The sequence below is a fragment of the Nyctereutes procyonoides genome, unplaced genomic scaffold (assembly GCF_905146905.1).
Source record: "Nyctereutes procyonoides isolate TBG_1078 unplaced genomic scaffold, NYPRO_anot_genome, whole genome shotgun sequence".
Taxonomy (NCBI): Eukaryota; Metazoa; Chordata; class Mammalia; order Carnivora; family Canidae; genus Nyctereutes; species Nyctereutes procyonoides.
The window spans coordinates 19,866,059-19,887,172 of record NW_026575040.1 but is presented as its reverse complement, the minus strand read 5'-3'; the positions used below and the strand labels follow the sequence as shown (position 1 = coordinate 19,887,172).

The window sequence follows — 21,114 nt, the reverse complement described above, 5'->3', positions numbered from 1 at the left end:
CCTGGGTAGGGCTTTGTGCTCAACTCAGTATCCAACTGCTCCTCCCCACCCCCCTGACATGCACTCTAATAAATAAAAATAAAATATTTAAAAAATAAAAGAAAAAATTGGGACGCCTGGGTGTCTCAATGGTTGAGCATCTGCCTTTGGCTCAAGGCATGATCCCACGGTCCCAGGATCAAGTCCCACGTCCAGCTCCCTGCATGGAGCCTTCTTCTTTCTCTGCCTGTGTCTCTGCCTCTCTGTGTTTCTCATGAATAAATAAATAATCTTTTAAAGAAGAAAAAAAAATTTTAAAGAATATTTAATCCCTTTGCTTCAGGTTCCCCCATTTTAAAAATGGGAATGATTTTTTTAAATTAATTTTTATTCTATTAACTCTATCACGCATATGCTTTCTTATCTTAAGTTCTTTATAACTGGGATGCATCTTTCATTTCACAGTCTTATAATGTAAGACATCTTGCAACTGTTACTAAATGAGGTAGCACTGGAGATAGTTGTATGAAAATATTTCATTAGCATCTTCTAGCAAGATCACAAATGCACCATCAACACATTTTAGATTTGAAGGAGCTGTAAACCTATCTCAGGAGGCTGTGGTAAAGATAGAGTTAATGTATACATAAGAGTTTAGAACAGTGTCTGGCACACAGTAAATCTTGTATGACTATTAACTGCCATTAGCATCATCATCTTGCAATCTAGCTCCCAATGGTAAATATGCAGACAATATTCCTTTCTTTCCAAGAACTATAAGAAAGAACTATGCCCCTAAACTAAAAACTAATAAAAGAAAAAATTAGGAACTTGTGAAGAGCACTTAAACCAAAGTTCACTTCTTTAAACTCTGTATCTCCTTCAGGAAGTAGCATCTGAGACACCTCAAGGAAATGTCTTCTAAAAAGTCAAGAATGTCTCTAATTTGGGACATGCAAAAGACTTTCTTACTCAGTTCACTTCCATCTATCCTCCCTACACAAATATTTTTTCAAAGTGCTCTCCACCCTCACTCTCACCAGACTAACAGTAGAAAGCAAGGAACACCCACTTCCTCAACATACACTAAGTAGTGATAATTGCCTTCAGAGAGAAAGTCAATGATCTTCTTCCTTATTTAAAAAATAAAACATATCTTAATTGTTCTTAGGGGAATAAGATAGAAGAGAGTGGTTTTAGTCAGAGCAAAGGAATTAGATTTCTCTCCCTCCCTTCTCCATCTCCACTCCCACCCCCCCCACACACACACACACAAACACACCCCTAGCCCAAATACTCCATAAAGCTTCCTATGAAAGTCAATCCTAGACTCCAACCTTAGGATACCCTATCATTAGGCAGACTCATTCTGAAACTAATTCAGATAGGTCAGCCATTTCTTGAAAGACAAATTTTCTATCAGCCATATTTAGTACAGAGAATTTAAAAAGAGGGAGGAATAATATTAACTGAATAGATGTGCCACAAACAGTACTAGACATGCATGATTTTATCAGCACACCACCCTTAAAGATAACTCAAGGGTCTGTACAAGACTTATACTACACAAAGAGTGATATTTTCTTAAATATAATGGGAGGTAGGGTCAGGTTCAAATTCTGACTGTTTCTTTAACCTGGTCTGAGTTCTTTACACTAAGCCTCCATTCTTTCAACTATAAAATGGAGATAACAATGGTTAAGTGACATTATCCACAGAAAGCTTTTAGTGCATTGCTTATATTAAATGTTCAATAATTGAAACTTGTTTTTAGCAATACTATGACTAAAAATCTCATCAAGTTCTCAGCAAGGCATGTCACTTTATGATCTATTCTTAATCCACTACCTGAACCTTTAGAAAAAACATAGGAAAAATTCAGTTTAGGTGCAATCACTTATGAGGTCTCTATCCATTATGAAAGCTATGCTGGCATTCCAATATAACACTGAGTTTTATCTTGTAGGATTTTTGGCAATTTCAGAACTGAAATGTTCATCAGTTGAATACTTCAATTTCCAAAAGAGGAAACTGAATGAAGTCCAGAGAAGACAAGTGAACCATATAAAATCAATCAGCCAGTTAGATGTGGAGCTGAGCTAGATTCCTAGTCTTCTAAATTCTAATCCTATACCCTTTTCTAACACATCAAGTCTTTTGTTCTCTCGGTAATCCTTCCTTCAAAGCCAGGAACTTCAGTTAGAGTTGATTTGATTCGGGAATCAAAAGTTTTCTGTAGCGCCAGCAATTATAGGGATGAATTACTTTATAACTAAGGCTTAGACACACAGAAGTTGGTATGAAGGACCTGTACTTCTGTCTCTCTGTCACAAAGCTCTTTCTTCTGATGAGTTCCCCCCAAGGAGACAGGTCATAAACTGAAGGCATGTCTGCCTCTTGTTGGTCACAACAAATCTAAGAAATTATGTATCTTGATACTTGTACTATCTCCTGTAAATCCTCTTTATGTCTTTCTTTCCTGTGGTTTCAAAATGTAAAGAGAGCAGAAAAATCATGGTGTTTTTCATTTCCCTACAGATTTATTTGCTATTGAGTTTGATGCATTCCTTTCAAATCAAGATTATTTCCTGTGGTGCTGCCTGAAATTCTCCATAAGGATACTTCTTCAGGCTCATTCACTAACTCTTTCATTCATCAAATATTTATTGAATGCCTATTCTGTGCTTGGTGCCAGAGCACAATGGGGAGCCAATATTCAACATTAAAACCTTACACTTTGGGGATCCCTGGGTGGCGCAGTGGTTTAGCGCCTGCCTTTGGCCCAGGGCGCGATCCTGGAGACCCGGGATCGAATCCCACATCGGGCTCCCGGTGCATGGAGCCTGCTTCTCCCTCTGCCTGTGTCTCTGCCTCTCTCTCTCTCTGTGACTATCATAAATAAATAAAAATTAAAAAAAAAAAAAAAAAAAAAAAAAAAAAAGTCATAGGCTTAAAAAAAAAAAAAAAAAAAAAAAAAAAAAAAAAACCTTACACTTTTAGCCACTTCCCAATCTATATTCTAATAACTATACCCACTTCTTTGCATTTTCAAAAAAGCCAGTCCTCAAAAACATTTTAATCTTCCCTCGTAAACATAGTACAATATGACATCAAAATTCACATCCCCATATTGTTTTTTCCCTGCCGATATGTGCACGTCACATGTTTGGCATGCATATAAAGATGCAAAAGGAATAAAAATGTAAAGCTTAACAGAGAAAAAAGAGAAAACTTTTAGAAGAGAAACATGAGGTATACTGTAAGAAATTTTAACTAGAAAACATTTTGAATTTCTTAGAAAGGTTAATAATATATTACAGTGTTCCTATAGAGTTTATGGACTTCACTTGCCTTGCCCAAAGTGATTTCTACGTAGAAATAGGAAAATATGAATATAACTATTACTTTTCAGACAAAACACAAAACATCAGCATTTTTGAGACCTATATTGTCTCATGTTCTGTTGTACATATTAATGTCTCCTTATTCAAGGATTCATTTGGAGAAAAATGTTCATGCAACAATGACGGGCATGGAACAATAAAGCCTATTGGTGTTTTTTAAATTTAATGTTAAAAAGCAGTAGATTTTTCTCCTTTTGTTTATGGCACCATTGATCTAGTCTTGGTTCTGAAGAATACACATAATAGAGACAGCAGAAAGGGGGAAGAGAAATCATACAGAGTGGGGCAGGACAGAGAAGGCATTTTATAACAAATCAAGATAGGAGTAGGGACAACTTGTGGTTACCAAATAAGCCCTGGTTACAATTGTCTTAGATCATTGCAATTCCTAGACCCTAAAGTAAAATACATCTACTTTCACTATAAAAACAAGTGTCCCGCCCAATAGTGGGGCTCCCTATTTTTGCAAGAGGAGATAGCCTCTGCCTTCTGGGCACGTGAGTTTCCTCTTTTCAATTTCTGGTCTAGGCAAGAGAAGACAGGTTTCTGCCCTAGCTAGAAATCTAGCTTTTCCTTGTCTCCTAATTGAAAGATGAGTTTGATTTTATCTAAATTGGGAATACAATATAACTGCATTAGATATTCTCCTATAACCTATGATTCATAAATGCATTCCTATCAATACAATGTAGTAATATTATGGATCCATCCTTAACAGTGAGGGGAGATATTCTTGGCTAAAAACTGACAGGATCTAAATTCACCTATCATTTGGCTTTATATTTATAAATGTGCCTGCTACATAGGAATATTTCATTCTCCCCATTTAAAAAAGTGAAAAGACTAACTTGTAGTAGATAGTGGTATTCCAGCAAAGCAAGTTATTCAGAGAAAAATAAAATTACCTGCAAATACCATTAAATATAAATTTTCAAATGCCGGCAGGACATTCGAATATATCTTCATTTGTAAAAAGCTTCCTCTAGACATTTGCAAATCCTTTATGAGTATTAAAGAGAAAGACTAGGGTAAAGAAAAAATAAAGAGTCTCAATCCAAGACTCGATCTACCATTTCTGAAATATTACCATCACCTCAGTAGGTGAGCAACATAACCCAGTAAACAAATAATACAAGCAACTACACATTAGGGAAGAGGGGGACACTGGAATTATTCTTGAAAATAGAAAGTGTTCTCCTGGAAGGCCAGGAGATGATTGTGCGATGATTCAAATGATATACTAGATGTTTTGTTGTTTTTTAATTTATAGAGACCATTGATTGATTCATTTACTTAAAAGACCTTATTTGTTACTTAAGTTTCTTTTAGGGTCAGAATATGAGTGTTTATAGGAATTTATGGAAGGTAAGCACTGGGTGTTAAATTACTTATAGATTATGGTAAGTACCTTTTGTTTTATAGATATAAGGTTAACAGGGAAGGGCACACTATAGAATATGGCATTTATAAAATATAGGCCATACTGTGGCAACAGGAGTGGTTGTTTGGTTTGCTGAGCAATATCTCAAACAATATGAGAGCAGTCCTATAATGGACACAACCATATGTGACTTCAATGTCCAACCCATGGCTAACTATGGTTCTTAATGACACCACGAAGCTGGAGAGTCTCCAAGAATTTGACAGAAGCACAAAATCTGTAAAGTCTACTCCCACACAATGGTTGCTTTTTATAAGCACATAGAAGATGGTTTTAATAGACATTGGAGTCAAGGTCTCCTATATTCAAACAACAGGACACCACCACCTCTCTGTGTAGAGTAAGAAGTAAAATGCCTGATGGATATCAATATGTCACAGCTCTTCTTATGATTATAAAAGATTAAAGCTAGAACACTGATCTTATGGCCTTAAGCCTGGCACTTTTCCACAATACCATAAGAATGACACTGACACTTTATAAAACTCTCAAAGAACGTAGTAAATAGATTTTCTGAAAATGTAAATGGAGGAGTGACTTAAAGTACCTGGAAGGTAGGATAGCTTCAAGCCCAACTGGTTGACAGAGGGAATTCTGTTATTGACAAGACAAATGGTGGCATCTTGCTATGTCAGAGTGCCACCAAAGTAGTCTAGGGCCTGGGACTCAAAGGGAGAAATATTAGAAGTGACATGCTGCTCCCCTAGCCAGGAGTATAAGGATGACAAATCAAGCAGCACTCAAAGGACTTGATATTGGAATGTGCTTTTCCAAGGTTGCAAAACACACCACACCTTTCCATTATTCACTTAGAAATGGAGTCAAGAGTTCTGCCAAGCTTTGTCCTCCCAGAGCACAGCACATGTGTGGTGAGGCCTTTGACCAGCACAGCCTGGCTCTCTCTTGCATCTCACCTGCTTCAAGTTTTTTGTGTGCTGCCATTGTCCAAATAATAACAATTACATAAATATACCTGAGTTGACAGTAACTAGGGAAAAGAAGAGCTCCTTTATCACTGCCTTTTTTTAAAAAAATGAGAATGTGACTACTCTGTATTTATTCACCCCATAGAGAAGGTGTGTCCAGAATATATAATACCACACTGCCTTTCCAGACCCAACCATTTGCACACTAAGATTATTATTTTCACTGTTTTATAAGTGTGATTTCTACAGTATACTGAAATCATTTCACTGATTTCTTCAACAAAGGACAGAAATCATACTGTCACTTTTCTGTGATGAGAGATGCTACACCTGTGTACTTGCAGGAACTGTGAATGTTGAGAGCTCCCATCCTACATGTCCTACTCCAAAGGCTAAACTGAACCATTGGTTTCATACACAGACACTTACAATGGCTATTAAGATATGCCAGATATGGTTCCACTTTTCCCTTGTCCTGCCTGCCCCACACCCTCACCCTTATTGGCTAACATTCAGCACAGCTGTCCTCAGCTCTTAGGAATATGCTTTTAGGGTACATGGTGGCTTATTGATGCATAGGACCCATCACTTCACAGCTGGCATTCTTTTCAACAGTCTAACATCCACCCTACGACCTCCCCATGTTGGGTTCTAAAAGCCTTTTCTAATAATTGCCCTTGTGCCATGACCTCTCTGCTTTTTTCCCCTTTCTGGCTTTCTTGTCTTTTTTTTTTTTTTTTTAAGATTTTATTTATTTATTTGACAGAGAGAGATCATGTGTGCAAAAGCAGGGGGAGTGGCACACTGAAGAAGAAAGAGAAGCAGCCTCCCCTACGGAGCAGGAGCCTGGTTCGGGACTCCATCCCAGGACCCTGGGATCATGACCTGACTGAACCAAAGGTAGACACTTAACCAACTGAGCCATGCTGGTGCCCACTGGCTTTCTTGTCTCTTATCTCCAAGTACTTTCTCCAAACTCTAGTTTGTGTGTGCAACAACTGACCTTACATCAACAATGCCAGTCAATGAATGCACTTTTTTTTTTTTTGTAACACAGTGAGCTGCCATGTTAACTTCAAGGTATTGTACCCTCCTCAATAAGCTCAAAAACTACTGTGTCTTTAAGGACTTCTACTTTTCCAACAAGGAAAAGAGCTTTCCCCTATCTATTTCTGGGAATAGAGCCATTTCAGGAACACAAATACTTCTCAATACTATCCTAGTTTTGGCTTTCCCATAATGTTAATGAACCGGCAGCAAACTGATACAAGTTGGTCCTGAGTTTAAAACATCCATAGGAGTCCTGGGTGACTCAGTCAGTTAAGTGTATGACTCTTGATTTCAGCTTAGGTCTTTTTTTAAAAAAAATAATAAATTTATTTTTTATTGGTGTTCAATTTGCCAACATACAGAATAACACCCAGTGCTCATCCCGTCAAGTGCCCCCCTCAGTGCCTGCCACCCAATCACCCCCACCCCCCCTCCCTCCCCTTCCACCACCCCTAGTTCATTTCCCAGAGTTAGGAGTCTGCCATGTTCTGTCGCCCTTTCTGATATTTCCTACCCATTTCTTCTCTCTTCCCCTCTATTCCCTTTTACTATTATTTATATTCCCCAAATGAATGAGACCATATAATGTTTGTCCTTCTCTGATTGACTTATTTCACTCAGCTTAGGTCTTGATCTCAGGCTCATGAGTTCAAGGAACGAACGAATGAATGAACGAAAGACATCTGTAAATATTTCTACCATGTAACAACTTAGTTCCTTTATTTATTTTAATGATTTTAGTCACCACTTATTTGAGAGAGAGCGTGCACATGAGCAGGGGAAAGAGCAAAAGGAGAGGGATGAGCAGGATCCATGCTGAACTCAATCCCACGACCCTGAGATCATGACCTGAGGCAAAATCAAGAGTTGGATGCTTAGCTGATTGAGTCACCCAGGTGCCCCACAACTTAATTATTTTAAAAACACTGAAATACTTCTGCTCAGTGAGGGAGACCATCTACAAAATGATAAAGCAACCTACTAAATGGGAGAAAATATTTGCAAATCATATATCTGATAGGAGTTAATACACAAAATATATAAAGAAAGTCATACATCTTAATACAAAACAACAACAAAAACAAACAAACCACCCACAAATAATCTGATTTCAAAATGGGCAGAAGACCTGAATAGATATTTTTCCAAAGAAGACGTACAGGTGGCCAACAGACACATGAAAAGATGCCCCAAATCACTAATCATCAAGGAAATGCTAATCAAAGACATGGTGAGATATTAGCTCATATCTTCTAGAATGGCTATTATCAAAAAGACAGGGGATGAGGATGTGGAGAAAAGGAAGGCTTCTATGCTGTTGGTAGAAATGGTGCAACCACAGTGTAAAACAGTATGGAGGTTCCTCAAAAAAATTAAAACAGAACAACCATATAACCCAGTAATTCCATTTCTGGTATTTGTCAAAAGAAAATGCAAAAACTCAAAAAAATATATGTACCCCATGTTCATTGCAGCATTATCTACAACAAATAGATAATTTAGAAACAACCTAAATATCCATCAACAAATGAATGATAAAATAAAATGGTATGGATACATACATACACACATGCACAGAGGAATACTACTCAGCCATAAGAAAGGAAATACTGCCATTTGTACAACATGAATGGACCTTGAGGATATTACACTAAGTGAAATAAGTCAGACAAGGAAAGACAAATCTGTATGATCTCACTTATATGTGGAATCAAAAAACAAAACAAAACAAAACTCCAAGCTCTTGATACAAATTGGTGATTGCCAGAGGCAGGGACTATGGGGTGGGCTAAATGGGTAAAGGGAATCAAAAGGTAAAAACTTCTAGTGATGAAATAAATATATTATAGGAATGTAATATACAGCATGGTGACTGCAGTTACTAACACTATACTGCATATTTGAAACTTGCTAAGAGAATAAATCTTAAAAGTTATCACACAAGAAATTCTGTATGTGACAGATGTTAACAAGACTTATTGTGATCATTTTGCAGTATACACAAATACTGAATCATATTGTACACCTGAAACGAATACAAGGTATATCAATTATACCTCAATTCTTAAATTTTTTTTAAATATAATAATTTTTTTAAAAAAATTGATATAGGCTCAGAATATCAAACTATTTCCTGATGTTTTAGCACCACTAAAACAATGACACTAGGATTCTTAGCTTTAGTGTCCATTAGGTGTCAGTAAGTTACAGAGAGCTGGACAGAGATCTTTTTGGTCCCCCTCAGGTCTACTCTCTCAGCAATGTATTTGTAATGTGTGTTGAACTACTCCCTAAATAGTATCATATTGTTTAATAGCTGAATCAAAAGGAAAGAAAAGAAACTCACCTAATGGACAAGGTCTAATAGGATGTACTTATTGATTCTCAGGAAGTCTTTCCTTGTTCCACCTATTCAGTATGCAGTCTTGGAATGGACTGTTTGCATTTCTGTCAGCAGCTGTTTATAGAATGGGGTGTGCCTTGGATTTACTTATGCAAAAGGACTGAGGAACTACAGTGTACTTGCAACCATCCAGCCAATTTCTAAATCAACCTGTCGGATCACAGTTGGCTATTTCGCTATTGCTATTGCCTTCTAATTTTATTGCATTTTGGTCAGTAAATGTGATCTGCATAATAACAAATATAAGGTCTGTTAAGGTAAGTTTTATGAATGTTCCAAGATTTCTTTAAAAAATTTGTAACCTTGTTGTATCCAGAATTACATACATACTAGTTCTAGCTAGTTTTTCACTCTTATATAGATTTATTTATGTTTTGCTCTTTTATCTGTTCATTTCTGAGAAAGGTGTGTTAAGAAACTGGATTGTATTTATTTTTATGAAATAAATACAAGGAAATGTCCTAAAGGAGATAAATATAAAGCACTATAAAAGAACAAGGCTTTGCAGTCCCTATTCAGAGAGGCATTAAATTTCTGGTCCTCAATTTGTGTTTTGTAGAACTCTGAGATCCATGAAGGTACTTCAAGAGTTCCGTAAACTTTTATTCAAATGTCCATTTTCCCTTGTTATTTTTTTGAATTGGAATAAAAACTCTTAGAGTCAAATGAGTTATATACAGATTTAGAGACCTCCAAATTGTTCACTTATGCTGCTTGGCTAAGTTATTTGCTTCTGCTCTTCTAGCATATATGTTATTTGAAATTTCTATAAATGTATCATTAATTTAGAAGGCTATAATTTGCACTCAACTTTTTTCTTTTTCTCTTTTTTAAAAAAATTCAGAGTGGATTCATGTGTCCACTCTTGTGAAATTATGTAATATGTCAGCCATACTCAATACATGACAGCAAGGCTCAGGCACATCTGTTCAGCACGTTTGCTTTCATCCTGTTAGGACTGTCAATTGAGCAATAAAAAAAAATGAACACAATATGTTTCATCAAAACATTCAGTTATAAAAATAAAAAACAAAATGTAAATGCAATAAAATTCACTTATATATAATTATATAAAATGAACATTCTATTATAGATCACTGTAGAGATGGTTTTATGTTTGGGGAACTTCTTGTTTGACTTACATAAATATGATTGACCTATCCTAAGTTTGGGTTATTTCTTGTCTATAGCAAATCAGTGTCTTTCACTGCCTCAGAAAACTGCTTTGGTTCAGCTAGTAGCAAAGTTTCTTTAGCAAGTTTCTTCAAATGAATTCTTACATGGCACTCCAACATACAAAACCAATGAGAATGGAACCATTTCGATGAAAAAAATGAAGATGAGACCTGACTTCCAAGGCCTGTGGCCCAATAAAGACTAATAAGAGCTCCTTGTACACATTTAGAAACCAATGAGGAAAGCTCTACCTTTAACCCAACTCTGAATCATCTCATTTGGTTTTGTTCCTTAACACTTCCTGTCTGCCTAAACACCTGAGACTGACAACTCATTTTGTAAGGCCTGCCAGACTTTTCTATTGAACAGCTCCTAAAGATGCCACCTCTTGGATCTCCTCCACTTACCACAATCTTAGTAGTTTTCTCATCTGGGAGGGAAAACCTAAAATGTATTGATGTTCCTGGTGAGGATTCCAAGAAGTGTTACCTAAAGCCTGAGAGAGTAAGATAAGCCTATAGGAAAGAGTCTTGTAGACAATGCTCAATGGATCACTCACAAGAAATCCTGGGTCTAAGTCTAAATAGTCCTTGGAAAATCCAGACCAAACTGGCCAGAAGTGAACCAAGAGGCAGCACTCCTGACACCCCACCTTGGGTCAGGAACCAGTATCCTTGAAATGGAAAATGGTAGGAGGATGTTTGTAAACAGCTACATTGGTGATCCTTTCCTAAAGGGTCTAAATGGACACACTGAGCCATCAGAAAATATATCCAGATTCATCTAGACTCAAGAAGCTATACTTGGGGTATAATTCTCAAAAGTCAAGATGTGTTTTGAAGAACAGTTTGAAATATTGATAGAGCAAACTTAAAATAACTCAGAATATATTATTTTGTGCTATGTCCAAAGCCACTGTATACTAAATTATAACCAGAATAGCATAGAGGCACAAACTTTTTTTTTTTAATACTGATGGGAGAAAAACAGAAAATTCTCTTCACTAACTTGATTTTTTTCTATGAATTCAGGAGAAATTGCTAGTATTATATTTTATCCACAGAACCCCTTGTTACAGCTAATGGCTATGTCATGAAGAATGCTTTTATATGAAAGTATTACTACTTAAAACTATTAGAAAATTCCAGGGAAGCAGAAAGGGGTATAAGGAAAATGGGAAAAGAGCAATCTCTAGTGTTCCCCACCAGAGCAGGCAGGCTCATGTGAAGGGGACACAGAACCACTTCCAGACACAAGGGGTTAAATACAAATGCAGGTGGTCAAAGTCACAAAGTCAAACACCAATAAGGTAAGGGACAGATCAAAAAGGGGAGAAGTGGCTTATGGATCGTGAGAGAGTGTTCCATGAATTCAGAAGAACATCTAGTCATACAGACTGGAGAGACCTTCTAGCTCATTACAGCCAGCAGGAGCAATATCTAGAAAAAAAGGCCCCTGGTAGCTCTTGATTTATCAAAAACCAGAGAGATTCTCTTACCCTCTAAGTCAAGGCAATTTTTTCCATCTACTTGCTCTCCTCTGTTAGTCCATTCAATTTCAAAGGCTCCCTAATTATTCCAACCAAGTTCCTTCACTAAAGTTTCCTCTTTCTATCCTGGAAAGATGGAAAGCCATGCATCTAGGTTAGCATTTGGTCCCCCAAAACCATACCTGTCTTTGTTATCAGCTAAGCCTGAGACGCGGGCACCTATGAGAACCAAGCTCCTGTGCCTGAATGATATTTTAAGTCAGGGTCTAACGTATATAGGGGCCAATGTGAATAGGCAAGATGGTCACTCAGAAAGAATCTAGAAAGCCTTGTTTTTTTTGTTTTTTAAAAAAGTACATAAAGAAACCTCAATTAAATTTACTGACAGAAAATAAAAATTTTGACTGTGAATCAGTAAGAGAACAAGTCAACTGGATAAAGAAAATTATAGACAAGAGGAGCATGAAGCACATGACAACACCATGAGGTCATAAGAATCCATGAATTTATAAGAAATTGATGAGCAACTTCAGAAATTTTGAGTGGTTAGAGGGCATTAAAGAAACAAATGACATTAATTTTTTTAATGAGGATGAAATGAGATTCTATTTATAAGAGAGGTGACTGTAAAGTAGTAAGAAAAGGTTTTATAAGCCACACATGGAAAAAAATCAATCTCGCAATTCTATAAACATGTTCTAATAGTCCACTTTTTAAAATATAAAGACCTTCCACATACCAACAAATTAGATTATAAAAGTTTATAAGTTGCATGTTTTGACGTCAGGAATTATCTTTCCACTAAAAAAAAAATAAGTAAACAAAAAGCAATGCTATCAATGGTATCCTTTTTAAATTAGAACCTTCCCACATATATCTGCATATCACATAAAAATACATTGCTATATAGCTATCAAGCACTAAAAATAAACTAAAACTTCGAATAGACCCCAATGATATTAATCAATTTTTAATGAGAAATCACCTTAAAAATTCATATATGAATGTCCCAGAAAAGGTTTTACATATTCACATTTCAGAGTCCACTGTATAGAAATTACAATTTTTAATTTGAAATAATTTCCCTTAAGTGCTGGTGCCTTTAAGTAGTTGAGATACACATTCCTTCAGCTTCTATAAAATAACTCTAAACTGTGAACATTTTGATAGGAAGGGAGAGATATTAAAGTTCAATTACCATTAATCTAAAAGGACTTAATCTTAAGTTCTCTGTAGGAAACAAGAGCTCATAAAAAAACATATATAGGCTTCTACTATTAGGAAACTGGACATTTTTCATATCCACTCTAGGAGAAGAGGTTTTACATTTTGCTCAGATGCAAAATGTTTAAGAACTCAGGAGATGCAGTGTGATTTTTCAAACCAAAATGTGGGGCATGTGGTCTGTCAGTGGGTTTTTGTGACCCTTTCAGGAAAAGGAAATATAGTTTAGAAACATAGTTTAGTTGTCAAAGTACTGAAATTTCTAAAGCATCTCACTAATTTATGGGGCAAATGCACAAGAATATGTGAAATGAGGCAGTCCCAGAAAAATTCACAGATTTGGTCATCACAACACATCTCCATGCACATACGACATGTGTATTTATTTGCATTCCCTGTGCTTTTGACCCTAGGGCTCAGAGCTGAGGCCCTATTGATTGCCACAGTAGGGAAAAGGGAAGGGAAGTTGTTTCAAAGGAAACATCCTTACGTATTCATGTTCCTTTTCTCACAGCCTCAGTAATTAATAAAATAATCACAAACTAAGCCAAAAGCTCCTCTACCCACTCCACTCCCACCTTGGAAACCTGTCTTCATAAGCCACATTCTACTCTGGATATTCCTTTAACCAACATTTGGTTAAACATAACTCAAATATGTATGAGTGTTTTATTTTGCTTAACTCATATGAGTATTATGCTTCTTCTAAGTACTCCTCTCCCTTCTAGTGAATGTGTCTCAACTCTCCAGCAAACTTGCACATTTCCTGAAGACTGTCTCCTTGTGAATTACTTATCCACCACCCCTCATCACTAGACTAACAACAGGCCAGCTGTCACTCAACTGCTAATTGTGCTTACCATCTGGCTTTCTCCAACAGCCTCTTCCTTCCTCTGGTTCCCTCTGTTCATTGCTGATTTCATTCAGGAGTGACCCAAAAAAAGTGTCTTGGGGCTCCACTGATAGCTGCTCTTTTTTGATAAATTAAATTGTATTAGTGTTCAACTCAACAGTATTTGAGAAGCAACTTCTATGTTGCCCAATACTGTGCTAGCAACTATGAATGGCATGAAAGAAATATGTGACCCAGCCACTCTCCTCAGTAAGTTGGTAATTGGGATGATGAAACAAAATGAATTAATTTTCAACAAAGGACAAGTAAGATAATCAGGAAACAAAATGTCTAGTATGCCATGTAGACCACCCAGCATAGGACATCAAAAGCACAAAGGGCTTGAAGTCAGAAGACCTAAACTCTGCTACTTACTTCCTAGCTATGAGACCTACGGCAAGTCACATAACCTCTCCAAGTCTATTTCTTCAATATGGAAATATTTATCTAGCAAGATTATTGGAAGGACTAAAGAATACATTATGTGAATGCATTTTATAAACTATAAACTGGTGGGTAACTATAAGATGGTGGTTTTATAAGACAAATAGACTGTGGGAGGTCAGAAAGAGGCAACTATCTGACCAAGCCTTCAAGCAGGAATCAGAGCCTGAGCTGAATACCTTCCAAGCCAAGAAGGACTTGGCAAGGTAGTCAGGAATAGGAAAGAAAAAGCACATTTGGTGCATGGCTGTGTTTCAACTTCAATTTAACAAGTATTGAGAAACCCTGTCAATTACTTCAAAGGCTACAAATATGACTAAGATAATTCTTCCCCTAAAAATTTAGTCAGAGAGACATAAGACAACTATAAATTCAAAGGAATGCTTATAAGGTAATGTGGCAAGTTGAAGAGGGCTAGATGACTAACCATCAGTGTGTGGGTTTCTAGTTCTAGCTCTGCTACTGTCTGTGTGCCACTCAGCATGGGTCACTATCCCTCTCCGGGCTTGTCTCCTTAAATATGAAATAAGAGGTTTTGACTCATGGTGTCTTTCCTAGAAAACATTCTATTCTCTGATTGTAGGTTCAGAGTCCGGGGTTTAACCATAAGAAAGTTCAATGGTGTCATGGCAGCAGGTATCTCTGGTATCACTTCTTACTCCTTAAAGATGAAAGCCTAGACAAGGTCACCAGCAGCGGGAATGTGGAAGGAATTCAATAGATGTTAATTTAAAAACAATAGAATGTAGTGGCTCAGTGGGCACAAGAGAAAGCAGCAAAGACAAAGAGCTCCAAAAAATGAAACTGGGTGGGGCACCTGGGTGGCTCATTTGGTTAAGCATTCGACTTCTGGTTTCGGCTCAGGTCATGATCTCAGGGTCCTGAGATCAGGCCCCATTTTGGGTTCTGCATCAGTGTGGAGTCTGCTTGCCCCTCTCCCTCTGCTTGCTCCTCCCCAAGCTTGCTCACTCACTCACTCTCTCCCATAAGTAAATAAAATCTAAAAAAAAAAAAGAATGAAGCTGAGTGATCAGACAGCAAAGTGGTGTTGCAGACAGAAACAGGCCATTGAAGTGGGGAAAGGGAAAAAGTTGGAGTGGATATAAGGTTGTCATGGTGGGTATAAGGTTGTTAGACAGGAGAGATGACAAGATTGGATTAGGACAGGTGGAATGTTAAGGGGTCAGCAAAGACACACAGAAATGCCTGAAAACCACCTCCATTCCCTATGGTCCCATATTTATCTCTGTCCTTGGGACAGAGGCAGGGGGGCCAATGGTGAAATGTCAAAAAAGAAGGCCATGACTGTGCCTACCACAGAAGAGGGAACACACAAGACCAAGGATCACAGCAGGCATTATCAGCCAAACTAAATTACATGGGACACGGTGGGCAATCCCTGCTGTTCTGACAAAATTTTGTTTGCATTCCTCTGTTGTAAGGCATTTCATCTGGCAGTGATTAAAAAGGAAATGTCAGGAAGACAGCTGGATGTCATTTTGCCTCCACAGCATGTTCTCCTTTAGGGAGCCAACATTAAGGCATCCACTCAATTTCAAACCTCAGACCCTTGCCCATCATCATACACCACCCATCTGACTGCATGTTGATGAAAACATATTCTGACCAAGAGTAATATCATTTTCATTGGGCCTCTTTCTGTGTCTCTCTTTCTTGACTTGAAAGCATTACCACTTTTATAACTGATATTAAGAAATGACATGCCAAAACCCTTCTCTAATTACTTAATGCCTGTGGGTTTTCAGAGAAGAATTAGCAGAACTAAACCACGTTCCCCCATGTTTTTGTTCTCATTTAAAACAATACTGCTATAAATATGCATGTGCACATCTCCTGATGCACACTAGCAAGATTTTCTCTTGAAAACTGCTTCCCAATATTTTCCTTGCTATATGAACATGCAGGAGTTCTTCATATATTCCAGATACTAGTCCTTGTCAGTTACAGATGTCGCAAATATCTGTTCCCTGTTTGTAGTTTATCTTTTTACTTTTTAAATTGCTCTTAATCTTTGAGTAGTCAAAAGAAATCCTTATTTACCTAAAGATATTCTTCTATACTATTTTCCTAACATGTTGCCTTTTACATTTAAGTCTTTAATCCACTGGAAATTTTTTAAGGTCTATGTAGGGATCCAAGTTCATAATTTTTCCCTGGAGAATATATAAATGCCCCATGAGCATTCATTGAAAAAACTGTCCTTTCTCTAGTGATTCACTATATAAGGGAAGATCTGTTTCAGGGCTCTTTTGTTCCTTGGTCATTTTTACTATCCCTGGGCCAATGTCACAAGACCTTAATTACTATAACTTCATTATACAAGTCTTCCTCAACTTACAATGTGATTATGTCCTGATAAACCCATCATAAATTAAAATATCTTAAGTCAAAAATGCATTTGATACACCTAATCTACTAATCCTTAAGGCTTAGGCTTAGAAGTGTTCAGAATACTTACATTAGCCTCTAGTTGGTCAAAATCATCTAACACAAAGCCTATTTTATAATAAAGTATTGACTCTCTCGTAGTTGATTGAATACTGTACTGAAAGTGAAAATCAGAGTGGTTGTCTGGGTACAGAATGGTTTAAGTGTACCAGTTGTTTACTCTCATGATCAGGTGTCCAACTGGGAGCTGAGGCTCACTCTGGCTATACAGCATCAGAAGAAAGTATCCTACTACATTGCTAGACTAGGAAAAGATCAAAATTCAATATTCAAAGTGCAGTTTCAACTGAATGCATATTGCTTCCACACCATAAAGTCAAAAACTCTTTAGTTAAATCATTGTTAAGTCAGGGACTATCTGTACAACTTTGTGCCTGGGAAGACCAGTCTCCTCAACCTTACTGTGGATATTCTTAACCTTTCATATTTCCATCTAAGTTCTTCAAAAACCATACGGGATTTTGATTGGGATTGCATGAAAATCTATATGGATCAAACTGAGAAGATCGACATATTCATGATATTGAACCTAGCTGTGTATGTACATGTTATCTCTCTCCACTTATTCAGGTCTTTCTAAATGACTTTTAAAATATCATTAAATAAATTCTCTTCATAAAGACTTTTTACATCTGCAGACTTATTGATAATTTATAGTTTTGTCACTATTGTGACATGTTTTAAAAATATACATATATCTTCTATTATTTAGCCGCACTTATTCTAAACGTGATAAACATAGATAAAAATAATTACATTTTGCTTCTTTCTTATCTAATCTTTCTACTTTATATTTATATTTCTTGTCTTACTGTGGCAGTTAGGAACTCCAAAAGTATTTAATAGACAGTCTTGTCTTGATTCTAACATTTCATCATTAAGAACATTTGCTATAAAAAAAAAAAAGAACATTTGCTATAGTTTTTGGTAGATACTTTTGGGGATTAAGGAAGTTCTCCGTCTATTCCTAGTTTTCTAGAAATGAGTATTACGAATGGGTATCAGTCTTATCAAATTTTATTCTGGCATCTATCAAGAAAATTATGTAATTTTTCTCCTTCAGTCTGTTAATTATCAAGCTTTTACATTTATTGTGCCTTTGATCTTTAGTTTTCCAGTCTCCTTTCTTCTTCTCTGACCTTCCTGACTTCTATTCTTTTTTTTTTTTTTGTATATTTGTTATTGGAGTTCGATTTGCCAACATACAGCATAATACCCAGTGCTCATCCCATCAAGTGCCCCCCTCAGTGCCTGTCACCCACTGACTTCTATTCTTGATTTACACTTTCACCCAAGATTTTTCTCTCAAAGTCATTCTCTTTCTTCCTGGTCAGTCCTAGGATGGGGAAGACTGTAGACCTCAGAGTTGTTCATACATACTTGAATGAATAAAAAATGAGGTATATAGTAAATGCCAGGTATTTGAGGTGATTACCCAAAACTGATCTTCAAATTACATTTATATAAGGTTGTTTTTTTTTGGAGCTAAATAAAACAAGGCTACTTGAGATGCAGTCTCTTAGAGACATAATTATCATAGAAACTTTTTCAATTGAAATAGTGTTTCATCCCCTAGAGAAGTAACAGAAAGTCATTAAGCTATCTTTTGAATTTTCTTTTCAAGACTATTCTTGACTTCAAGTACCAGAACTCAAGCTCCCCCATTACAGCAGCTAGCAATTAGAGGTAATAGATTTCAAAAATGGGCATTTTGGAAAGATGCAAAGTGCTGCTTATACACACTCTGTAATTCAACATTATCACTCAGAAGGGTCAGCCCATACCTCAAAACCTCGGTTCAGAACCTAAACCAGACCAGCTACAATGATGATCTAATTTGTAACAAACAATCCAGAGATGGAGGGAAAAACATAGGCATTTCTTTTTGTTTAAAGCAAGGTGAACAAATCTGATTTTGGCCATGATGCATCAAGGGGGTTTATAGTTCTAGGGAAGTCTGGGCAGGTTCTCTCTTAATAAAAGATTATATGTTTGTTTATTCATTTAATAGGTGAAGCACCCAGTGCACGCTGTGCGAGGTGACAGAAATGCAAATAAGACACAGCACCTATCCTCACAGAGTTTAGCATTTAATGGAGGGCATGGACCACCAAAGCAAGATGCCAAGTATGGTTAGTATCTATAGTAGGCATAATGGAAGGATCTCATGAAACTAATACCTAACCTAGACATGGGCTGGGTGGGTCCCAGGGGAGGTTTCTGAGAAGTGGAGGAGGGGGTTTGATGACTTCAGATACAGAAGTTCTCTAAGTACTCTGCAGTCCTAAACAGTATATATAAAGGTAGTATTCTTTGGGGGGAAACACTCCATAGCTCCATGGTGTAGAACAGGAGAGGGAAGGAAAAAAAGCTGTAAGATCCATGGACCCTATCCACAAACTCGCCCCATCCGACCCCACTGCCCATACACATATACAACCCAAGAAGCTATGGTTAAAAAAAAAAAAAAAGTCAAGATCCTCGAGAGATACTTGGAGAAACGACTGAAGATGAGTATCACCCAGGTTCCTCATCTTTCTCATCTTAACATGCCTCTTGGTATGCTCTGGGCTCTACCCAATCTGCCATCTCCCCCTGCTAGTAAAAGTGTGAACTTAATACTTTTTAAAAGGTGACAATACCTTAATTTTAAAATTAAAGAAGTTGAAAATACGTTTCTAAGCTCTACAAATATTAAATTCTAATTATTTAGGATGTTCTTTAGAAAAAAAAACATTGCAAAGTTTTTTTATTGGTCTATGTAATTATCCTAAAATCTGTTTTAGTCCATCATGTGCATCTACTTGACCAAGGATGTTAGACAAGGTATGTTCTAGAAATGAAAAGGGATACTTATGCAAATGAAACAGAAATCAGCAAGCAACTCTATAACAAAATACTAAAATCTTTAGTTCTTAGAAAAGCAAATTAAACATCACAATATAGTATTAGAGTCTATATCTGACTCCAAAGAGCCCACAGCCACTTCCTCCAGTAAATAAGTTTTATAACAGTATTTAAAAACAGTGCCTTTTCAGTTTGTGATTTCTACCAGCCTTTAATCACTTTTAAACATTTTTAATAACTATTAAAGACTGAAAAAAAAGATTTTGATCTAGCCTAAACAGTACATTTTTAAGTTGTTTTAGAGGGAAATAAACTTGGCTTGACTGACAAATGTGAAATGACAAAAATTCTAAGCACAGGAGGATGTAGGGAAGGGTAGTACCACCTGGAACAGGTATGGAAGTACCTCTCAAGTAACCTACACCAAATGTCCCTTAAATATAACTGACACTAAATGCAAAATGACATACAAATACCCGAAAGGTGTCAATAGTCTCAAGTAAAGTTTGATAAGTAGACTGGCCTATGGTGACTATCAAAAGACACAACAGCAAAGCTTGAAGTCACTGAGGAGGGAGATGATTAAATTCAGGCACCAGCCTACAAGCACATCAGTTAAAACATCGTGCATTTAACAAACAAACATTGAGAACATGCCTTGCACTCATCACTATGTGAAACAATGAGGTAGTTCTGGATGACAAGGGTCTAATAGAAGCACTCTCCGTGGAAATGAACAAGAACTGCAAAATATGTGCAAGATGCTAGGCAGGTGGGAGTGCCGGGCAGAGAGGGTTAGAAGGAAGAGGAGAAGCCCAATATGCCTGGTGGGGCAATCAGGAAAACTTCAGAGTAGCATCTTGAAGTAGTCAAGGACTAAAATTGGTACACAAAGGGACAAGTGATACATGTGAATGAACAAAAATCACACAGTTCATAAAATGATGTGATAAAGGACTTCACATTTCATATAAACATCATCCTTTAAAGAAAACAAAAACTATCAACAAAATGATCTTTGATGTTAATCTGAAAGGTGTAAATAACTATTGATGGAATTAGGTAAGGGCTGTCTGGTATTCAAAGTACAAAAGCCAGACAAAGCTTACAGCCATGATAAGGGAGCAAGTGCCAGCTGACAGCCTGGGAGGGTGGTAGTGGAGTGAAGACATTTGCACTTGCAGAGGCATAAGAGGGAGAAGGGTATGGCACACTGAGGGGATGGGCAGATGGATGACTAAAGGAGAGTGCATGGACATAGGAGAGGATGTGTCCAGACAGAGGCTATGAAGGTGGGAGAGACTCTGCAACCGAGGCCTGAAAGGACTATTCCATAACATAAAAAGTCGGTGTTATCCTCTGGGCAATG

At 37.0% G+C, this 21,114-nt stretch overlaps 1 protein-coding gene across 5 annotated transcripts in view; it reads right to left on the bottom strand.

Annotated features, from left to right (window-relative positions):
* RAB27A (RAB27A, member RAS oncogene family) overlaps nucleotides 1-21,114 on the bottom strand; it is a 70,828-nt gene that overhangs the window by 30,433 nt on the left and 19,281 nt on the right. The window contains exon 1 of one of the 5 annotated variants that reach the window (XM_055320258.1): nucleotides 9,148-9,220. The exons of the other annotated variants lie outside the window; for them this stretch is intronic. The gene's annotated coding sequence lies outside the window, so the exon portion shown is untranslated. Of the gene's footprint in view, nucleotides 1-9,147; nucleotides 9,221-21,114 lie in introns of those variants that run through there. 5 annotated transcript variants of the gene reach the window in all.